The following is a 15308-nucleotide window of genomic DNA, read 5'->3' as shown; positions in this document are numbered from 1 at the left end:
AGAGATTTCCTTCCAAATCTGTGCTTTGTGCCCTGAATCTCCTGTCTAGCAGCAGGTGGACCTTGGGAAGCTCTCTGACTTCAAAGGCAGCCCGAGCAGCCCAGCACGATCCTAGCTGGGACTGCTAACACTGGTCTTTTCACTTCAGAGAGCCAACAGACAGCAACCCTTGGGAAGAGCCCAACGCCAGGGCAGACAGGCCGTCCGACTTACGCAGTCTGTAACATTCTCTTCGCTAACATGTACGTAAAGGAATTTTGTTGCCGGTTCACTTCCCTTCCCAGCCCTGACCGCTCGCTCGCGAGCCATAAACTGTAATTCTTTACCAGAGTGGGCGACAATTATTACAGTGCTTCCCACACCCTCACTCCAGGGGCTTAATCATGATGAACGGAGCAGGCAGAGCCCGGCCCAGCGCAGGTTCACCCCCGTGTCAGCCAACCCTCCCCTCGCAGCACCGCGGGCACGGCCCAGTCCTGTTGTCCTTCTCCACACGCGGAGATTTCAGCCCCGCTGCTCCGTGAGCATCCCCCACCGCCTTTCCTTAGTTTCCCCATCGCCCATCCGCTTCCAACATTTTCTGCTCCTTCTCCTGGAAATCCCACTGTTTTCACTGTACCTGAGAGTTCTGGACAGTCACAGCCGCCAGCAAAAAACCTCCTCATTTCCTTCTTGTTCTTCCTCTGCAAGAGAAGCTGTGTGTCAGGGCAGTTTGTGTCCTTGCACTACAGTGTTCCAAATCTTTGCCTCTTTCCTGGAAGCCTGATGAAGGGAAGATGAAGGTAGATTCAGGTACCTGAAGAAAAGGGGTGAAAATGTAAAAAACCTCTCTAATTAGTTATTTTTAAACAAAACAAAACAAAACAAAACAAAACAAAAAAAACACAACCAAACCAAACCAAAACCCCAAACAAATAAAAAAAAGACAACCTCAAAATGCTGAAAACCCAACAAAACTTTTCTTAAGGCCAAACATCCATAGTTTCACTCAGATGCTTCTGGAATTCTGCATTCCCTGCACGCACAGCAGCCCTTCACAGCTCTCACACATCAGACCCTGGGAAACCACGTTTCAGCCTCTCACAGGTCAACATTCCCTCTTCTGGGAAGAGGGACACAGTTAACGGGGCAGGAGCGAGTCCCTGTACCCCAGAGCACCCCATATGAACACAGCCTTGGCCAGCTGGACACCCTGTAACCAAGCTGCAGCATCAACACCGTGTTTTACAGGACAAGATCCCGATATTTCTGGGAATCTTCTGAGCTCTGATCTCCAGGATGGCCCCAACCCAGTGCTGGCAAGGTGGGTAAGGCAGCCAGCTCAAAGTATCCTTATAAAAAACAGTAAAATCTTTTTTACCAGTAAAATTGTGGGGTTTGAGAGCTCTTTAGAAGCTTGTCACTGGGAACTGTACCTGTTGGGCCTAGAACTTAAAGACAGCAGAACTAAAATGGAAAGTCCTGTTCCCCAAGCCATCTGCACTCGCCTAAAGATCTGCCAATTTTATTTTTTTTAAAATGTATTTTCCTTTCTCTTCTTCAAATGGAAAACACGCCAGTTTTTATTTTCACCACTCTACATTCTTCTGCACTCCAACCACTTAATGTGGTCATTAATATTGCTCTTAACATTGGCTAAAGCAATTCTGGCAGTAGCATTTTCCTTCCTTTAGGCCTCTACCACGTTATCCCCACCACCACCCTTCCTCAACTCAGATCTTCCACACAATTACACCCATACAGCTACTTCTCCTCCACCCAAACCATCCATTATCTGTGCTTCCACAGCCCCCTTCACAAGCCTTCTTTTGTAAGAAGTTAAAATGCCTTAAACCCCACCTTCCTTCTACTTCAAAAATACGTCTTGGAGCCCTGTTCTCTCACCTGTTCCATTTAACTAAACCACTGCCATTTTGTGTTTGTCTTGCACTGTTCTGTAACCAGCTGGATTTTTTTAACAGAATCACAGAACATCTCAAGTTGGGAGGGCCCCATAGGCATCATCTGAGTCCAACTCCCTGCTTCTCACAGGAAGAGTTTACCTCTTCATTGTTTTATCCAGTGCTGCTCTCATACACAAGGGTCACACTGAACACGAGGCACGTCATAAACAAGATAGACACCCCGTTCTGATGGCAGAGAACCGTGGAACATCTGCATGTGCAATCATTGCATTTACTCAATATATAATGCTTGAATTTATAGAGAGTCTCAGTAAGAACATCTGGAAAAAAACCCACAAAACAAACGCAGTCAAAACATAAATTATATTGTTAGTCTGGTTACAGGAAACCCCTGAAAAAGGCAAGAGTAATTTCTGAGATACTTCAAATTAAGGGTAAGAAGCTCAATCAGCTCTATCAATCTTGGCTTTTAATCCAAGGTGCAAGAATCCAGCCTACAACTTTCCTGGACTTTCCAGCAGTTCCTACGACAAATTCTGCCAAATGACAACCCCAGGAAATGTCAATCCCCTTCCATGGAAGCTGCTTTTAGAGGGGTTTCAGCCATATGTCCTTGATAGCTTGCCAGGACAATGTCTCCAGAGTGTTTGCTCACACAGGAATCATGGAAGTGGTGTTTGAGAAGCATCCTAAATTAAATCTGCAGAAGACCTGATTTACTATAAAATGAAAACAAAACAAACAAACAAAAAATCCCTCACTTTTGAAAAGCAATTGAAACTCCAGGAAAGCAAAGACATCCAAGAACACTTGGGCTCATCCATCTTCCCACCATTAAGACACACCAGCAGGTGGTTTGTATCACTACAGTGGCAGGGAATGCTTCCAACTGTTGGAAATGTAACATCAGCCCCAGGCTTCCCGTCCATCACAGCACTTCTTGACTCCCAGGGTTTCTTGGCTTCCCTATCCCTCTCTTTGGTGCACATCCAAATAACAATTAGCCAAAAAGAGATGGATAAACTGTGTCCCTTCTGAAGTTTTCCCTGTGTTGTCTCGTGCTCAACTAGCAGTGGAAAAAAATCATCCATCTCCCTTCGGCAGCACAGAGTTCTCAGACATCCACTTGCCAAAGGCAAGGTCAGAAAACTGCGTAACTGCTTAAACTTTAAGTATATTTCATTCCTTCATAGTCTGAGCATGACTTTAAGAATTCATTAGCAATTTATTCCTCAGAATTCTTAGTTCTCTCACCATCAACAGCTGATATTTACATTCTGGATCAGTGTTCCTGTGTTTGCTGAGGAGTTGAAAACACATGCTGCAGCTGCTTTGTGTGACGGAAGCAAACAGCCACAAACTTGTCTATAACTGATTGAATTTTTCTTTGAAATATTAATTACTGGAGAAAGTAGTCTCATATTTTACTCACCTACTTTTGCAAGTGCAGTTTATGAGGCAAAGTTTCTCTCTTTTAAGTATATATGCTTATTATTAAGTGCCTGGGAGTCTTCTTGCGTGGTCACTCCTTTGAAAATCCTGCAACAGAGGTTTAGCTTTTAATTTTATTTATCTTGCCGGTGACTTTATGACTTTATCAATATTTTTTAAACAACAGCTTATTTCTTCCCTCTTCATATTTTTTTTCTGGTGCAAATAGTAGAAAGAAATCACATCAACGATAGGAAAAAAAAAATTCTCTTCCCTATTACAAACCTCTTACAGTCTCCATTCTACTTCAGGAAAGTGCTTCATTCTTCTAAAGCACCAGTGGACACTTGTTTATCCCTTCCTAAAATAAAATTTTCACAATATATGCTTAATCTGATTGTGGCCACAGACGGCCAAAACTTTGTTTTGGGCTGCCTTTACAAATAGTTGATGTTGGAAACATAACAGCCCAGCATGGCTGGAGATAAGAGAAGGAACAATCCAGTGAGGCCTTCGTTGGCAGTAAATCAAATTTGTTATGGTCCAAAATGATTGCACTTGGAAAAAGAACTGAACTGTCTAGAAGCACTGACGGCTGTTGCAGATGTAAGAGATGCAGCAGTGACCTCAGCCTTATGAGAAACGAGAAATAATGTTCTAAGGACAAATATTTATGGAGGTTAGAGTTCAGAATCGGCAAAGTCGCCCCTCTCCCTCTCTCTAATGTACATACAAACACATATACACACCCTTTCTCTCTGTAGTGCACATTATATAGAGTAATACCTCTAAATTAGCAAAATTACTCCAGGCTAAGAAAATAAACAATATCAATACAAAGATTGATAATGTATATTAAAAAACCACAAACAAACAAACAAAAAAACCCCCACGATTTAAAAAAATACTCTGCAGTCAAACATCACGAACTCGAAGAATTTGAGTGAATATTGGATTTCAAAGAAATCCAAATTTATTAGGGCAAGAGATTTCCTGAGCAGGAAAAACCATAAAACCACATCCCTCTCCCACAGCATTGCATTATAACCACGAGATCATGATTTAGGTATTTACCCCTCCTGATCCCACATCACTAGAAGGGTGGCAAAAACTGTCCCAAAGGAACTTGGCCCCTGCTCAGTACTCAAGACACGTTTTGTTCTATCCTACGGGGTAAGGCAGTTACTGCAAATGCTTGGACACGGATCAGGAGATTACAGGGAGATCTTTTTCCCTGTAGTGGGGGGAGAATCAGCCCTTGGGAGGCAGATAAAGAAACGCAGCCAACGCCTGCCTGTGTGGTTGGTCATTTAGGAAACCCATTAACCCATCTGCTCAGAGCACACACAAACCCTCAAGAAGCTGGATCTCCACACAAACACAGAATAGTTGAGGTTGGAAAGCACCTCTGGACATCTGGTCCACCCCCACTGCTCAACCAGGGCCGCTTGCAGCAATTTTAACTCCAAACATTTCCACGTCAACTACAAACCACGCCGAGTCAGAAATGTCTCTCTCACTGTCTGCCACTTAGGAAGTGATCGTAAAATAGCAAAAGTTTTGTTAAAGATTCTTCTTTATCTGCTTTTAAATTAGGTTCTTGTCTCCTACAGGTCATGTGAGTCATAACTACCATATGGGTTAATTCTAGTTAAATTATTCGCAGGACTGCAGTGAGAAATTAAAATATAGGTGGAAATGAGGAAAATGCTCTTTCTGCTCACTGGTGTGTTGTAGTGCAAGGCCAAACCAACTTTGGGGAGGAATATAGCAAAGACAGACTATTCCCAAGGAACAGGAGTTACCACATCGTGCAGCTTTCATCATTTCACACTGAAGGGCAAGAAGAGATGAGATCAGCGAGATGTTACAAAAGGAAAAAAAAAAAAAAAAGCTTATTTTACTACATCATGGATTTGGTTTCCACCAGTTGCTCAACTGAAATCTTGCCCTGCATTATTTCTGTAGGGTGCATTAGCTGGCAGGTAGAAAACAGCAAGAATAAAGAAACAAACCCAAACCCCTTCACTCTTGGTAACAATCTGTACTGATAGTATTCCAGAAGGAATGTCACAACAACTCTCCCATTTGTTTTCTCTCTGTTTCAGGGCGGTTTCCATGGATCCCCAAACCTAGGCCCCACCGAAGGGTTCCCCAGGGCATAACACCCTGTAGCAGCAGGTCACAGACCAAGCATCACATGCAGAACACAAACAGAATTCCACTAGCACAGTCAGCACGTTAAAACCTCTTGCAAAGACAGTTTGCTGCTCAGAGTATCGGCACACCAGCGCCTGGGACAGGAGAGAGGCCCTGGAATGCCTTTGGAAGCGCAAATAAATTATGTGGTCCCTTGTGCTGAATTAGCCTTTAGTTCTAGGGAGGGAGAGCTATCCCAAATGAGATTGAGGCAGTGTTCAGTGCTGGGGTGGATGTAGTTATTGCTCCACCACACCCCAATGCATCCATCCATGCAGCAACTAAGTTAGGAGAAACCCTCTGTGCAATTCCCCCCTTTCTCAGCTATGAAACCATCCCTATATGCCTGTAAGTTCCCCATTACTGCATCTCCTACAATCCATGAAGTTACAAGTACTGTAAGTGCAACTTAAGCCAGCTGGCTCTTGTGAAATCCTGTTTGTTTCTTGGACAGACTCTTAGTGCAGTTCTTCGTGGTACTTTAAAAAACCCTAATCCTTTGTCCCCACGCCAAAATGGAATTTGTTATCTGCCAAAAAATGACTTTCCCAACACTGCCCAGGCTATTATCTCCAAGCTGACCTGCAAAAATTAACTTCCAAGCATCTGGGAGGTTAAATTGCTCAGTGGGCTGTCTCCTTTTTATGCAAAAGCAATGCTCATTACATAAGAGTCGCTATTTAGTTTACATTCTTTTCCTCCTCAGGAAAAATCAGAGAATGAACAGCCTGCACAAACCACATTGTTACACCCTCATTAGCTTCATCATGTGCAGCCTTCCACTGAGCACTCCGTGGAAATTTTGGGAGAATATGCCCATCTTTGAAAGCAACCTGGAGAGCAAAAAGGGTTTGTTTGCTCTACATGATCCTTAATTAAGGGTGAAAAGAAGCAAGAGCTACAGGTGCCATTGTCGGCCTGAATGTTCTGCCCTGAAACCTTAGTGGGCTGTTCCTGTTGTTAATCTGCCCCAATCTAAAACTCAGATATTTCCTATCCATGCCCTACGGGGGAGCTGATCACTGGAGATAAAGCTGGACCCCACTGGCTTTGCCACAGGCCACAATGACTCTGTGTCTTAAACAGCAAAAGGTTGTCCCCTGTGCCAGGCAGCAGTGGGGATCGATGCATGCATGTTATCAGTGGATTTTAGTGTCTTCTGACAGCAGATGCAGGGAAAGGCTGTGTAATCCCAGACCCAGGAATGAAAACCAGGAGGACACTGAAATAGGCACAGACTCATCTTCCTTTCTCTTGCCTGCCCCACCCTCCACCCCCAGCCTGTCTCGTCTCCTCATCCTTTGTCCCCACCCTGTTCCCTTCCCTTTCCCTGCTGTCAGGCACAGGTTTCTTAGGCTCTTTCTAAATCTTTCCCTAGCTCCTCATGCCAAGCTCTGTCCTCTGGACTCCTTTCCCTTTGTATCTCCCTGTGGCTCCCAGCCATGTGCTCCATAGCTGGGTTTGCTTTCCCCACTGCTGCTTAATCCCTGCCTCCTTTCTTCAAGTTCAAAGCCCACGTTCTCATTTCCCAGCCAGTCCTCGTAACCCTATCGCTCAGTTTTTCCACAGACTCTTCCATTTTCCTTTCCCCCAGCACCTTCCCTCCTCACGGTAGTTCCCAGCTCCCCATTTCATTCCCTGGCAGGGCAACAGTCTCCAATCCCATCGGATTGCCCATCACCTGCCTATGATCCTCAGGCAACTGCAACCAATCCCAAACTCATACATTGTCTAGGAGTGCTTCACTGAAGGGAAAAAAACCCAAAAATCCATGTGGCAGACTTTATTGCCAGAAGTGCTAAGGGCTCTCATCCTGACTAATTGTGCGCCTTGAGTCATTTCACCAAAGCCAACAAGTACCTTGTGAAAACAACATAAAAACTCAGCAAGCAAATAGTGATAAAAGCCCTTCCCTCAGAGGTCAGCAAGTCAAATTCATTGCAATTAACAATGTTAATGAATTACTGAATTTTAGTGCATATATTTGTGCACACATATACATGCAGGGGTGGATACAACTGAGTCCTCAAAAGTCTGTTTTGCAATATTCCCTGGGCATCGTGTCCAAGACGAACGCTGGATTTTAGCTGTTATTTCCATTCATAATTGAATGGCAATTTTTCAGGCAGAATAGCTTTCATATTAAAATGACAGCAGTTTATGAATCAATTTACGGGCTTTGTCATCTAGTGATTCACTTCTTTCAAAACGACCGAGCTAACACTGATGGTTCCTTTCAGTGGGTTACACGCCACGTTTTACATCAGCTGCTCCTCGTGTGAAGTCTTCCTTGCCTCAATTCCTTCCCCATTGTTGCACTTGCCACCGTTGTGGCTGGAATACAAACAAACAGGGAGACTCACCTCGGAGGTATTGGCCTCCTCTCATGACATCAGTGTGTAGGCCGTGCACGGGGCAGGCAGGGGTTAGTCACTCACACACCATCTGTGTGGGCCCGGCGAAGGGAAGATGTCATCTGTCAGCTGGGGAAGCTCACACACAACAGCAACGACGCACGTGGAGCTGGTGGAACAGCCCAGAGCCAAGATCCTTGCTCGTTTTTACAGATGTTTTAAAAAAAAAAAAAATCTGCTGTGGGATAATGTGAAAATACAAGAAAGCGATGAAACATTCTTTTCAGGGTTTTACCTCCCACAGGAGTAAACCTGTTGTCTTCCTTGCTCTCTCTGAAGCCATGATGCTGTTCCTTGGCAGGGGACAGCGTGCCAAGGAAAAGGCTGGATGCATAGCTAGCAGCTATGGAAGTCTGTGTGCAAGGAAGAACAGGATGTGCACAGGGTAGATCCCCGGGCTACCTCACCTATTTGGCTGGAATTTGTAACAACATCACTTTTTACTCACACCCTTCAAATAGCACCTCTCCACTGACTTCCTTGGCAGCCATCTCAAGGGGTTATTTTTAGTGCAATGCAGATGACAATCAGATGAAGGTACCACAATATTTTTACCTACAGCACTTGTGTGTTTCCCAGGGAAATCATATCAGGGTCTTTACAGCCCTGCATCAGATTACTTCATCTCACGCTGGACAGAATTCCTTTTAATTTTCACTAGCAGGTCTCTGGTCACAATCCCTACCATCACAGACACTGTGAGACGATGCCAATGCCACACCAACTATTTCATTTTTATTAAGGATATTTGCAGAGATGACTTTCAAGGGCAATAAATTATTCCAACCTCCTTTTCACAGTGGTACCAAGTAGCCCAAAAGTCATTACTAGTTGCTGAACTATTGTTCTCCTTGCTTCCTTATAAACTGTTTGCTGCCTTTTTGGAATTTTTTTTTTCTTTTTTTATACTATTTAGCTATTTATTTTCAGATTAAGAACATGATCTCATGCACAAATTTATTATTGAGCGCAGTTATTTTTATGGAAACACTGGGGTTTTTCCTAGTGGCTGGTTTCACCACAGAGACACGGCTGAGAATAAATACTTTTCCCAGCTGTGGCTGTGGAATGGAGAGCAGAATGGAGCAGCAGAGAACTGTGACCTTCAGCAAACAAAAGAACAGGGAATTCTGAGGGAGGAGAATGCAATCTGTCTTCTCATCCCAACAGCCACCTGAAGGGGAAGGTGAACCTGCTGAGCACAGACCAAAGAGCCTTTCCTCATGTTTTTTCTTTAAGCACTTGAGCCAACCCCTTGCTGCATCTAAATTGTGTGCTCTGGTTTCTAGAAGTCCCCAGGCTCCATAAAGGCAAAGAGATGAGACAGTTTAAAGCATCACAGCAAAGCTCTCAGGAGCTCGGGACAGGAGAGCAGGAAGAAGTATTTATGAGAAGAAGTGGAAAATAAAATGTAAGGAACGAGTTACTGCCAATGAATGTTTTCTCCGGAGCCTGTAAGAAACATAAAATTAGGTTAATCGTCTAATAAAACCTGGGATTTTATTAAACAAGCAGTTCAACTGTTATTCTGAACCAACTTGATTCCATGTTTAATGCAGCCTACCTGGTGCCACACGACTGGCAGGCACACACAGTTAGTGAGTGTTTCAGAAATCAACCTATTTGGGAGCTCCATTTAAAACTTTTTTCAAGCTTAGGGGATGTTTACAATTAAATTCATGTCACTGGGGTTGTTGGCTCGATGACAAACCTTTTCTGTCACTCTTATACCCTTACCTTCAACACCTTGAGCATAACCTTCTAGAGAAGGTTATTACATATGAATATTAATACAAAATTAATATTTTAGGGTACCTCTATTTTGCCTACCCTTTTAAGCAGTTGATTCCCAGACATCTCCCATGCTCTCCAAGTTAAGCACCAATAAAACATCTCAGCACTCTAAAACTGGAGTCAATTCAGGCCTCGATCCAAATCCCTTAAAAATCCATTGGACAATTTTAACAGATGATGGTAGCCATTGTTTTAATTTAAGACATTTGAGTTCCCAGCCAGCTCTCACTAGAAATCCTGGCTCCATGTATCACATATGTGAAACTGCCTGGGTCTAGGACATCCAGTAAGGACAACTGAGTAGAGCTGTGACAGAAATAATGAAGTGATTTGTGTAGAAAGACAAAAAAAAAAAAAAAAAGGCATAATTTGTAGCTTTATCCAGCTTTTTTTTTTTTTTTTTTAATGCAACTGTAAATACTTAGCAGATGGAAGTAATTTTTCTGAAAAGAGGAAGGAAAAGAGGCCCCTGAAATTTTATGAAGGGGTAAACACATGGTTTTTGGCTGCCACATGCCCGGGACACACTACCAAATTCCTAGTGGTCTAGGAAAAAAGCTGCAGCATGTGTGTTGCTATCTTGCATGTTAGGAGGCAACAGAGGTGAATAGTTTTGGTTGCTGGAAGCAGCAAAGCTACCTTTGTTCTTCCATTCACACGCAAAATAGATCAGCACTGAGTAGTCTCTAATATTTTTATTTCGGTTTCTTTCTGTCAGCTTTGTGTACTGCCTTTAAAGAAAAGATTAGCCTATATTATAACGCTTGGATCACTACCACATGGGGATAATTGAAAGCACAATTCCATTACCTCTCAGATACGAGGCTTTTTTCCAGGATGGTTACATGCAAGAGAGGCAAACCACGCTGTAAGGAATGGGATGAAAAGACTGGAACAAACTGTATGCAATTATCTTTGGAGACTAGCTGGAATTGGCCAAAATTCAGATGTGGTACAAAGGAGCGTAAAGGAAGGAGTTGCATTTGCTTACCTCGTGTCTGAATTTGATCTGTTGCTTTCAGCATAAAAAAAAAAAAAAGCAGTGGTACTGGGAGCAATTTAGCTGCTCTGTTGCTTTTAGTTGAACTGTCATTTACTTCAACCTGCAAAAGATTGAGAGCAGAACGTTTAAGATATTCCCCAATTTTAAAAACCAGTATCTTCAATACATTACAAAGCAGAGGCAGGGCATAGAGGTCTGATCCCAACCACTTCTGAAAGAAAACCCAAATATCACTGAGATCTTCGCTGTGAAACTTGAGTGGAATGGGGATTAAGGTTCTAGGCCACAAGAGGAAAATCACATGTAATAAAACAACACTGCACTTTTCCAAACTAGTATAAGAAAAATTTACTGGAGTGTGCTTCCAGTGCTCTAAGACAGGCCAACCAAAACTTGCTGGATAAAAATCCTTACAAATGTGGAGGAATCTGCAGCAGCATTCAGAACGAGCCCAGCTCAGAGGAGGGTTCCACACAGCAAACAAGTGACATTCCTGTTGTTGAAATGCACGAGATGGGCTTTCTTCCTCTGGAAGATGTTTTATGACTTTCAAATCAATCTATTCTCACTAGAACTGACCCCACCTTCACTGGCCATAAAACATAATCTCACAATGTTGCTTTCTAAGGGAAATAATTTGTCAGAAAGGAGAAAGAATAACTACCTGTAGACACAGTAATTATTGCCAGCCCTTTCCCAGGATGCAGCTGCCACTCGCTTGGCACTAGAACCACTCGATAGCTCAGTGTAAAGATACAGCCCTAATAGCTCATTTTTATCTCCCTTTTCTCCAATATCGCCCTTGTTAACCTTCAATTCCCAGCTGTTAGAGAAGGAAGAGATTTTTGCCTCCTGGGACTGCAGGCACAGCCCACGGAAAGCAGAAGCAAACAAAAGTCTCCTGATACACCCAATTCCCTCCCCAAGACAGACAGACAGACAGACATCATGTTTTCAGATGAGACACAACCCCGTCACTCCACAAAACAAAAAATACTTTTTTTTTTTTTCTTTTTTCAAGTGCATGACACAATGGAGGAAGGAGGTTAGTGCTGAGGGTAAATTCCAAACAGCTCGGCGTGTTTTCCTAGATTGTCTCTTACGTAACCCCCAAAATCCAGTCTCCCACCAGCTGGGAGCAGAGGGGAGTGGGTCGGGAGCTCACTGACAACACCAGGCACATGTGCACACACACACACACACACACAGCCACCACACACACGAGGCCACAGGAATTAGCTAGTCCACTGCAAATGTCAGCCAATTTATGTAATATCCTTTTACTCAGCATTTCTTATTCACTGGAGAGAGGAAAAAAAAAATCTCAATAATTTTGTTAACGGACTCTGAAGAACTGGAAGTGGGGGAAGTCAGTCGAATTCATAGTCTCTCTCTCTCTCTCTCTCTCTCTCCAGTCACTGCTGTTGTTGGCTGCTCCCACAGTCTCTATGTTACTTCAATTAAATAACCAGCGAACAAGCAGGTATTTATTTCCTAACAGCCACCAATGGAATTGGTGTTAACAAGTTCTAATTGTTATTTACAGCAGCTGTCGTTTTAAGTTGACTAAGCACAACAGCCCTGGGCTGCCGCTGCTCGTGCTGTCCCACGAGGCACACAGAACTCTTATTTCAGATGGTAGAGAGCCAGAAAATACAGCCCAGCTGACAGCAGGGCTAGGGCTTGCTGATTCCACACACCTTGGGACACAAAGGAGTTGCTGGGAAGCGGGAGGGAAGTATGGACGTGGACAGACTGGATATCAAGAACAGCAATTATTCCCCCAGCCAACTTTTTCTAGCAAAGAAATGCACTGGTGGTATCTTTCTACCACCTTGAAACAGGACCAAGAATCTCACCTGTGCACTGCTTGGGAGTTGCACAGTTAGAAAATGGTGAAATATGACCTTTGTTGCTACACTGCATTACCTTTCTACTATTACTTCTAAATTACTTCCATTTCAGAGCTCTAATTTCCTGTTCGTTCTTGGAGAGGGAGCAGTAATAAGCTGTTATTTTCTAAAAAAGAGCAAGAAAGCAGATTTTCTATTCATAACAAACGAAATTTAAGGTAATTGGCTTACAACGAGAAATGAGAGCTGCTATAACCAGAGTAAAGCTCACAATGCACATCAGGCAGAATGCTGAAATTAAATCATGTCCTTTCACAGGTATTGAAAAAAATCTAAAGCACAATTCAGGGTTAAAGGGCCAAAACCAAGTATAGAAATTCACAACGACATACACAATGGGAAAAACAAAACCTGGGCTCAGCTGGAATTCTTACATGTATTACAGTGCTTGTGTTTACCATGGACATCTTTATTGGCTTTCACTGTCCACAGAAAACTCACCTGATGAGCCTTCCCTGAAAAGCCACTCGTTTATGCTCCTCCTCAAAGCACAAAATTCAGTTTTTCCTATTCAAAATGTCCTAGTAACTGATTACTTATTGAAAATTATAACATATAAGGGAGAGGATTTTTCTTTTGTTTTAAATTATGAGGAGCTTTGTGAGAAACTGTGTCATGTTTGATGCACTATTTTGTACCTAACTGGTCAAACTGTTTTCTTGCAGCTACTTTGAACCTCCACGAGGAACTAATTTGTCTATTCAGCCTCATGATTAATCTGACCTTCGTGAAGAAATTTTCTTCTGAAGGCTTTTGTTTTATCATAGCCATCTTCAATTCTTAGGAATACTTCTGGTTTTGATGGAGAAATATCGATTTCACATATGGATCTAAGCACTAAAGCTGAGGGTAACATTTTTCTGGGAAAGGGCACGTGGAGAAAAAAAATAATCTGGTTTACATGAAAAAATTGTTCAGCAATAACCTTAAACATTGCGTCATTGTCCATTTCATTTATTTACAGGGTTCTTTCTCTGGCTTTTCTTTTCAAGTAACTAAAGTTTCCATTTGCCACTCTTGCTCCTCTTGGAAATACAGCAGTAAATGTTAACATAAGTTTTTCTTACAAATACTTAATGACTGTGCTGAAAGCGTTTTTTACCTCCAGCAGGTCCCAAGAGCCATCAGATCCAGTCTGGCTTAAGGGTTCTGTCTGTCATTAAAAGCAAACTGCTCCTTTAGACAAAAGGAAGAAATGAGGAAGTATTAGAGACTTGTAAGTGTAAAAAGATTATGTCTCACCATATCTTTGCCAATGAGTGTTTATTTAAATTAATATGAACTGAATATACCAGTTTCGAGAACAAAGAAATAAGCAGAGGTCTGATGGATTTTTATTTTCATCCCGAATTTGTTTTAGAGATGTTTAATTTGTAATTATATCATGCTGGCTGAATGCTTAGTTGTGTTATGGCTCTCTTCCCAGAGATCCTCGTGGATGCAGCTTTTAACAATTCCTGTGTGTTTCACAGATGGTCTGTGTTTGCTTTTTGCTTTATTTATTATTTTTAAAAATAAAACCCAGGCTAATTGCAAGATTTAAAAATGAAAACAAAAAGCAGTAATGACAGTGCAACAGTTTTAGGCTTCAGGTGGTTACTTGTCTCCAAAATTTCTTGTGGAACTAAATTGCTGCAACATATATATAATATCCATCTCTAATTATAGTTTGAAGTATCAGCAATATGTAATTAAAGCCTTCAGAATGATGTTTGCATTTTCAGTGACATTTCTTTTACAGGACTGGCATGTCCTGATTGATTGCAGAAAAATCACAAGTAGCCCTAGTTCTTCTCAGAAGCAAACACTGGGCTCTTGATCCCAAATATTTTGTATTTGAGGATGTTGTGGAGTTTGGCTTTTAGTCCCTCACTTTCCTGCCAATGTCAAATGTGATTCAAATCTGAGTTAATTTTCTCATCTGTTGCGCTCATTCTCGCAGGACTTTGTTCGAAGCAGAATACAGAGGGGACTGGAAGAAAATAAGCTGGAAGAATTCCTGCACCTGGCACATCCAAAAGGATTTGAGAGGCCAAATCAGATGACAAGGCCATCATCTCGATATTAATCCCTTCCTTCCATGCACATTTTGCAGGCCCAGGAAGAATTCCCTCTTGCCTAGACTTTTCATGCAAAAAGCTACTCGTGTAGAGACAACCTCTGCTGCAAAGGAGATGCTGTTTCACTGTCCTGTCGTTAATGAACAGGAAATTATCACCTAATAAAAGATGGTGACACAGTAAAGCAAAACCCAGACTAAATCCTAGACCACATAATGACTCCTTCCCAGCAAGTTCAATTTCGGTGGAATTTTTGCTATTGTTCTCAACAGACCACAAAGAGAAAACTCGGGCTGTGATCAGCAAGTGGTTTTAAGGCAAATAGAAAGGAGTAAATAAATGCCACAAAGAATCTTTCTTAGGCTGCTGGCAACAGCAGAGCTACAAAATTAGCCTCTGCTTGGGCTAGTCCAACAGATGGGCGGCACCCAGGTGGAACAAATGACACACCAAACAACAGACAGTCTCTCACTCCATCATATTTGACCCCAAAGTAATGACAAAGCTCAGGTTTGAGGATGAAATTACTGTCCTCTGCCATGCACATTGTTCTAAGTCAGCCCACGTACATTTAGAGACATAGGTACAGC

The 15308-nt window shown here is 42.5% G+C and overlaps 1 long non-coding RNA gene across 1 annotated transcript; it reads right to left on the bottom strand.

Annotated features, from left to right (window-relative positions):
• Nucleotides 1-10739: 10739 nt before the first annotated feature.
• On the bottom strand, nucleotides 10740-13822 carry LOC114061095. Its single transcript, XR_003572041.1, has 3 exons — nucleotides 13761-13822; nucleotides 12605-12764; nucleotides 10740-10845 (listed from the first exon to the last, which is right to left on the bottom strand). It is a non-coding gene; the product is annotated as an uncharacterized LOC114061095 (long non-coding RNA).
• Between the last annotated feature and the right edge of the window lie 1486 nt (nucleotides 13823-15308).

This window comes from Empidonax traillii, unplaced genomic scaffold (assembly GCF_003031625.1).
Source record: "Empidonax traillii isolate 1590-97213 ecotype Southwest subspecies unplaced genomic scaffold, ASM303162v1 scaffold310:size1162954, whole genome shotgun sequence".
In the NCBI taxonomy this organism is placed as follows: Eukaryota; Metazoa; Chordata; class Aves; order Passeriformes; family Tyrannidae; genus Empidonax; species Empidonax traillii.
This window is presented reverse-complemented; position numbering and strand designations above follow the sequence as displayed.